At 65.3% G+C, this 8,008-nt stretch overlaps 1 long non-coding RNA gene across 1 annotated transcript; it reads left to right on the forward strand.

The window, feature by feature from the left end:
- Positions 1-638: 638 nt before the first annotated feature.
- LOC311512424 lies at positions 639-6,695 on the forward strand. The gene is made up of 5 exons (XR_014709452.1): positions 639-1,016; positions 2,394-2,539; positions 3,039-3,163; positions 3,285-3,393; positions 6,142-6,695. It is a non-coding gene; the product is annotated as an uncharacterized lncRNA (long non-coding RNA).
- The last annotated feature ends 1,313 nt before the right edge of the window (positions 6,696-8,008 follow it).

Raw genomic sequence — 8,008 nt, forward strand, 5'->3', positions numbered from 1 at the left:
CCCTGGCGACACAACCACCCCTGAGACTCCCGGCGACACAACTACCCTTGGGCCTCCTGGTGACACGACTACCCCCGGTGACACAACCACCCCTGGGCCTCCTGGCGACACAACCACCCCCATGCCCCAAGGGGACACAACCACCCCTGGGCCTCCCAGTGACACAATCACCCCCACACTCCCCGGTGACACAGCCACCCCTGGGCCTCCTGGCGACACGACCGTCCCTGGCGATGTGACCGCCACCAAAATTGCAAACACCACTCCCCCCGGCAGCACCAACACAACCTCAACCCGGAGCCCCTCCACGACAGTCGTGATCCGAATCTCTCTGTTGTTCCGCATTGTGAACAGGATCTTCGACAACTCTCTTCTCGACCCCAACTCCATTAACTACCTGAAGTTGCAAGTCACTATCCAGATCATGGTGAGCACAGCAGCCCCTCCCTCCCCTCCCGGCACCCTGCCCCGGCCTGCCAGCTGCGGGTGGCTGCCAGGCCCAGGCTGGGGGCTTCGCGGGGAGCTCCATCGAGCTGCCGTGCAATGAGCCTTCGGGCCTCTGGTGGCTGCTGCCGTTCGGGCTCCACACACAGAGACCCCATGGAGCAGGGAGGGGAGACACCCCCACCCCCACCCCCGGCCCAGCCCTGGGCACCAGGCCCCTCAGCCCCAGAGTCTCCTGTCCTGGAGCAGTGAAGGGACAGACCCTCAATCCTGTCTGGGGAGCCCCTCCCCGGGACCCTGCCCTCAGCTCTGGGCCCCTCTGCCCCTCTCCAGCCAGCTGTGGGGAGACACCCCGTGCCCCTGCACCCCAGCGAAGAGCACAGAGAAGACCAAGGAAGGTTGGCAGGGGCCGGGGCAGATCCGCCAAGCTGGGTGCTCCCAGCCTCCCCGAGCTGGCTGGGTGCTGGCGGTGACCCTGTTCCCCTCTGTCTGTGACAGTACGGCAAGATCTATGGCTGCCCAACGTGCCCGAATGGGCAGAACTACCTGGGATTGACTGATCTGCGTTTCAGGTACAGTGTGTGCCATGGGGCTGCCCCAGCTGTGGGCAGGGGAGGGCTGGGGTGGGGGAGAAAGGTGAGGAGAGAGAGGCTAAATCTGTGAGCGTGTGACCCTGGGGGGTCACATCTGAGCAGCCCAGAGCTTTGGCTGCCTGAGGCCGTGCTGGGCAGGTGTGCTGCCCTGGGGAGGGGGCGGAGGTGCTGGGGCAGGGGCAGATGGGGGCATAAGGAGGGACGGTTCAAGGGGGTTGTGGGTGGGGCAGCTGGTGCAGGGCCCAGTGGGTAGTATGGGGAAATTGGTGCAGGGCTAGGTGGCAGGTGGGGGGCAGACGAATGGTGTGGGAAGGCCAGTGCAGGGGCAGGTGGGAAGGGGGGGTTGGGGCAGGGGCAGGTGGGAAGGGGGGGGTTGGGCAGGGGCTGGTGGGAATGGAGGAGCCGGAGCAGGGGCAGGTGGGAAGGGGGGAGGTTGGGGCAGGGGCAGGTGGGAAGGGGGGGGTTGGTGCAGGGGCAGGTGGGAAGGGGGGAGGTTGGGGCAGGGGCAGGTGGGAAGGGGGGGGTTGGGCAGGGGCAGGTGGGAATAGGGGAGGTTGGGGCAGGGGCAGGTGGGAAGGGGGGGGTTGGGGCAGAGGCAGGTGGGAAGGGGGGAGGTTGGGGCAGGGGCAGGTGGGAATGGGGGAGGTTGGGGCAGAGGCAGGTGGGAAGGGGGGAGGTTGGGGCAGGGGCAGGTGGGAAGGGGGGAGGTTGGGGCAGGGGCAGGTGGGAATAGGGGAGGTTGGGGCAGAGGCAGGTGGGAAGGGGGGAGGTTGGGGCAGGGGCAGGTGGGAAGGGGGGAGGTTGGGGCAGGGGCAGGTGGGAAGGGGGGAGGTTGGTGCAGGGGCAGGTGGGAATAGGGGGGGTTGGTGCAGAGGCAGGTGGGAAGGGGGGGGTTGGGGCAGGGGCAGGTGGGAATAGGGGGGGTTGGTGCAGAGGCAGGTGGGAAGGGGGGAGGTTGGGGCAGGGGCAGGTGGGAATAGGGGAGGTTGGGGCAGAGGCAGGTGGGAATGGAGGAGCCGGAGCAGGGGCAGGTGGGAAGGGGGGGGTTGGTGCAGGGGCAGGTGGGAAGGGGGGAGGTTGGGGCAGAGGCAGGTGGGAATGGAGGAGCCGGAGCAGGGGCAGGTGGGAAGGGGGGGGTTGGTGCAGGGGCAGGTGGGAAGGGGGGGGTTGGGCAGGGGCAGGTGGGAAGGGGGGAGGTTGGGGCAGAGGCAGGTGGGAAGGGGGAGGTTGGGGCAGGGGCAGGTGGGAAGGGGGGGGTTGGGGCAGAGGCAGGTGGGAATAGGGGAGCTGGTGCAGGGGCACGGGAAGGGCCGGGGCCAGACCCAGTTAACGCCCCCTCTCCGGCACGCTCGGCAGCCAGGGCTCGGTGGTGACAGAGTCCGTCCTGCTGTACCGAGTGAGCGACGACACCAGCATCAGCGCCTCCGACATTGAGCAGCAGCTGAGACAAAGGCTGGGCAGGAATAACAGCTTTGATGGGCTCCAGCTGGACAGTATCCGCGGTGAGCAGGCTCCAGCCGGGCCCCACAGTGTGGCCACAGCCACGTGTCCGGGGGTCCCTGTCCTGGGGGGCTCAGCCCATGGCTGAGGGGGGCTGGTGTCCTTGGCCCTTGTGCAGAGCTCTGTGGAGACCGGGCTGCCCTCGGGGGCTCCTCCAGCTCCCAGCAGAGCCCCCTGGCTGGGCTGCTTTGGGGCGTGTCTGTGGAGGGTGCCTGCCCTGCCCTGCCAGCCCGGCCCAGCCTGTATCTGTCCCAGGGAGGGAGCGAGGGTTTCTGGGCCCCCTGGCAGGGCGCCCATTCAGAGCCGTCCTCGCTGACCCTGGGGCTGGGCCCCCGGCCATCAACTCAGCCTCTTCCCAGCACCCCTGGGCCAGCCCCTTTCCCACAGCCCCTTTCCCTGGCTCTTCTGCCTGGCCAGCTGCATCCCCTGGCGTGGGCCCCTCTACGGGATCCCTCCCATCCGGGTCCTCCCCAGCCCTGACTGCTCCTACTTGTGTTTCAGCCAGTTTTATCGGTACAAGTTCGCCCACCTCGGCGCCAGCACCCCTGGTGCCCGGCTGGGGCATCGCCCTGCTGGTCCTGGTCTGCATTGGGCTGGTGCTGAGCATTCTCCTCTTCATCCTGCTGGTGAGTGCCCCCCGCTGCCCATCCCTCCGGCCTCAGGCCCCTCCAGCCGCTCTCCTTCTCCCTGCCTGACCCCTGCATCCCCTCCGCGCCCCCGCTCACCAGCCTCCTCTCGCCCCTCTAGATCATCTCCATGTGCTGCAGGAGGAGCCAAGGGAGCCTGGATCTGTTCAGCTCAACGTCCTCGTACCAGACCATGAGCAAGTAGCATGAAGCGTGCCCCCTATGATGAGGTAAGCACTGGGGCCTGGTCCTGCCCCAATGCCTGTCTCCGCACACTGCCTGGGTTCACCCCTGGACGCCAGTGCCCGGCACATGGCAGCCCTGCCTGGCACACGCTGCAGGTGCCAGTGGCTGGTGAAGATGGTGGATGCCCCCCACATTGCTCACAGGGGGTGGGGGATTTAGGGGGCAGAGGTTTGGTCAGCTCATCCCAGAAAATCTCACCAGAGAGAACACAAACCCTGGGCTGGAGAGGGAGGGGCTGCAGCCCAGGTCCCGTGGGGCAGCCTCTGACCTTGCCCCCGGCCCCCCTCACTGAGTTAATCACTAACAGGGCAGCTCCTGGCTGATGTGAAACCAGCAGCTAATGGCTCTGTCCGCCCTGCCCCCACGGCTCTGCCCGGGTCCTTCCCTGGGACCAGGGCTCGGATGGTCCGTACCCCCGCCCCATCGCTCTCCATTCCCATGGGGGCTCGGCGCGGCTCCAGCGGGACCCTCAGCAGGGCTGTTTGGGGAGAGAAAGAAGGAGCCACCGGCTCCTCCGCCTCAGCCTGGGAAGAGCGTTAGGTGTGGCTGGGGGCGAGTAACCCCTGACCAGCCCCCGGCCCCGCTGGCTTCTCCAGCCCCTGCAGGTCCTGCGCCAGACAGGGCGTTTGCTGAACGCTCGGCCCTAGTTCGGCAGCAATTCACTCCGGGCCGGTCTCTGGTCAAACGAGACGGTCACCATGGGCCGGCCGGCCTGGGACAGTCCAACCTGGACTCTGTGACGCCTGCTGCTGTCTGGGGGAACGAGCCCCCTGCCTTGCTCCAGAGGGGCGGGGGCCTGGAGTGGGGCTGGGATCAGAGGGTGCAACAGTGGGTCGGGGGACGGAGTGAGAGGGGGGTCAGAGGGTGTGTCACGGAGTCCCTGGGCGATGCTCTGGAACTGCTCCCCATGAAGCCAGGCAGGACTCTGGGGCAGTCGCCTTTCTGTGAGCAGCCTGTCTGCAGGACACACAGCTCACCCGGCTCCACCTTCCTGGGTCTGACCTCGGAGCATTCAGCCTCCTCTGCCCCTCCGTGCGCTTCCCCCCAGCGAGTCCGCTCAGGCGGGGTCCTGGGGAAGCCAGAGGGTCCTGCACCCCAATTCCGCAGTCAGACGGGACTCTCAGCCAGCCAGTAAAACAGAAGGTTTATTAGACGACAGGAACATGGTCTAACACAGAGCTTGCAGGTGCAGAGAACGGGACCCCTCAGCTGGGTCCATTTTGGGGGGCAGTGAGCCAGACGACCACATCTGCACTTCACTCCATGTCCCAGCCAGCCCCAAACTGAAACTCCCTCCAGCCCCTCCTCCTCTGGGCTTTGTTCCTTTCCCGGGCCAGGTGGTCACCTGATTCCTTTGTTTTCCAACCCTTTAGCTCTCACCTTGCAGGGGGGAAGGGCCCAGGCCATCAGTGGCCAGGAAAGAGGGTGTCTGCCATTCTCTGTGTCCAGACCCCTGCACACCCCTGCCCTCTAGGGCTCTGCAATGATCATACACCCTTACCCCACCACCTAGATACTTAAGAACTGCCTAGGGGAAACTGAGGCACCCCCACACTATTCAGAGGAAACATTAAGAACAGTCCCACTTCGTCACAGGGTGGCTTTGGTAGTGTGGGTAGGGGCAGGGTGAGGTGATGGAGAGGAGGTGGGGTGGTGGGGCAGGGAGAGAGGGGGGTGGGGTCAGAGGATGGCACTGCGGGTGGGGGGATGGAGTGGGGGTGAGGTTGAGGGTGGGGTAGTGGGATGGGGTGGGGTCGCAGAGCGAGGTGGTGGGGCAGGCAGGGAGGGGGGTGGAGGTGGGTCAATGCCTGGCTCTGAGACAAGGCTCTCTACAAATGGCCTCCTTGGCAGCGCTGGCTGGGCCCCTTGCCCATGGATCCCAGGTGGCCCCACTCCTGCCCTGGGACGGGGGGTTAGTGTCACTCTCACGCCCGGTGGGAGGCTCCTGGCTGGGGGATGCCTGCCCTGACGGACGCTGGCCAGGGACCGGGGGGGGGGCTGTCAGGGCACTGAGTCACTCTGCTGTTCAATGGCCTCAGCCAGACCAGCCCCAGCCCCAGGCCCAGCGAGGGTGGCCAGGCATATCCAGTTTTATGCCTGGTTGAAAAGGGACTCTGGCGGTTCTGGTCAGCACTGCTCGCCGGTCCATTAAAGGGCAGTTGGCGGTACAGTGGGGCTGCAGGATCCCTGCCCGGCTCCACGCAGCTCCCCGGAAGCAGAGACATACCCCTTAGCTCCTAGGCGCCTCCTCCCACGCCCCAACCCCCTACCCCAGCCCGGAGCCCCCTCCCACACTGTGAACCCCTCGCCTCCACCCCGCAGCCTGGAGCCCTCTCCTGCACCCCAAACCCCTCATCGCAGGCTCCACTCGAGAGCCCACATCCCAACCCCGTACCCCAGCCTGAAGCCCCCTCCCGCACCCTGAAGCCCTCATTTCTGGCCCCACCCTAGAGCCCTCACACCCTCTGTACCCCAACCCCCTGCCGCAGCCTGGTAAAAATAAGTGAGTGAGGGTCGGGGAGAGCGAGCGACAGAGGGGGGATGGAGTGAGCGGGGACAGGGTGGCCGGGATCGAACGGGACTGGGATCTGTTCGCCAGGGCTCGGCCCAGTGAGCCCCTCCCCAGCCCCAGAGCCCCGGTTTCCATGCCGACAGGGGTACATGGTGGTTGCCTGGTTGGGGGTGGATTGGCCCAGCCTGGCTCTAACCCCATCCCCTCTGCTTCCTCCCAGATCGCCGCCAGCAAAGGCACCAACGCCTTCTACGCCAACCCTGCCACGTCACAGAATCTCTAGGGGGCCACCCCGAGGACCGGCGGGAGCAGAGCTCCCAGCATCGCCACGTGCTTCCTGCAGCTGGACTCCAGGGTGCCGGGCAGGGCGACAAGGCAGCCCCGGGCAGGGGTTTGCTGCACAGGGGGTTGGATTCACAATTGGGGAGGGGGTGACTGCCCCCCCGACCCTGCAACCCCTGGCCCTGCGATTGGGCCACATGGGGCAAGCACTAATGGGGCAAATTCCTCTCCCACTCCACAAGGGAGGGCAAAGGGGCTGCCCCATATATCCCCCCCCAAGCCAACCAGCCTGGGCAGTGCAGGGAGTGGGGCAGGGACTCCCCAGGGGTTGCGTTGGCCTGCACCGCTGGCCTGGGACTCTGTTTTTGTACCTGTGATCTGTAACCACGCCGTTCTGTGATGGCCGCCCCGCTGTGACGGGGAAGTGGGGGTCACAATGTCCTTGGGAAGGTCTGTATTTATAGGGGTGCACAATAAAGGGATCTGTGATGAGTCAGGCTCTTGCTTGGTTTTCTCCTGCACCTCTCGGACGTTTGCTTTGGCAACGCTGCCCGCAGGGCAGGCGAATCAGCGCCACGGTCCATGCGCAGGGGGCTGTGGGACCGGCATCCCTCAGAGCCAGCACCGCCCAGCACACAGCTCACAACCCAGCAAGTCATCCTGCCATCTAGGGCCAGGGTACCCGGTGCCCTCTCCTGCTCAGACAAAGGGGAGCTCAGCCCCTGAAAATTCCTCCCCTCCAGCCAGGTGAGAGCAGGAGGGCAGCAAAAACGCAGCAAGGAAATGGCTGTGCAGGTGTAAAATGGACTCAAAGAAAAGTCTGGCTCTGAGACTGGCCTCGGTGTGACCAAGAGCCCTGCAGTGCCCAGAATCCTGAGGGGCAGCACGTTGGCAGTGCCCAGAATCCCCCCGGGTGTTACCCAGAGCCCTCTCGTCAGCGCCAAAGCTCTGTCTGGTATTTCAGTGGGACTGAACTGCAGGAAATGGGGTTTCACGGCAGCCACACGTAACCTGCAATGTCACCAAAGGCGAAATTGGACGAGAGGAGGCGGGGGCCATAAAACCATCACGAGGGGCCAGAACAGACCCAGCTGCCCCTTGCTTTAACTGGGCTAGTGCATTGATCTTCCTGAGCCCGGCGTCTCCAGGGGAGCTCTTCAAGGGCTGCCCAGGACCCAGCTGTTTTGACGCTCGGACGCTGAGATGCCTTTCCGTGGCCTGGGGTCGTTGGCCTGCTTGGGCAGCGCTGCTTGTTCCTGTGACGGGCATGGGCAGTGTCGTGGGCGAGGGCAGGGACAGACACATAGGGAAGCTGACAGCTGGTAGCCAGACTTCCTGGCCAGGGCTGGATTAACCCATTGGGGTCCTAGGCAAAACACACATAGGGGCCCTACCCAGTGATGCATAACAGCACAGCATCAGACAGCCTACTCCCTGCAGCTGGGCTGGCCGTGCTGTGGCTGCTCTGGGACCAGCTGTGCGTCCTTTTGCTGCTCATCATGGCTGGGGTGGTGTCGCACCTCCACTCAAATTTCCCAGGCCATACAGTGCACCGTTTGGCTGTTTGTCGGCCCCCAGGTCCCTCCCCCAACATGTGGGCCCCAGGCATGTCTAGTGTGCATAGGCGTTGATCCAGCCCTGTTCCTGGCACTGGGCACCGCTGGCTCACAGGCCAGTCCCTGGGGAAGGGTGGGAGCAGTGGCTGCCCTGGCCCTGGGATGGGGCTGGGTGGAGCTGTGCCAGCCCTGAGCTCTCATTCTGCAGGGCGCTGGAGTTCTCAGGGTCTCTTGCTGGGGATCGGGGCC

The sequence above is a fragment of the Lepidochelys olivacea genome (genome assembly GCF_965140295.1).
Source record: "Lepidochelys olivacea isolate rLepOli2 genome assembly, chromosome: 24".
Lineage (NCBI taxonomy): Eukaryota > Metazoa > Chordata > Testudines > Cheloniidae > Lepidochelys > Lepidochelys olivacea.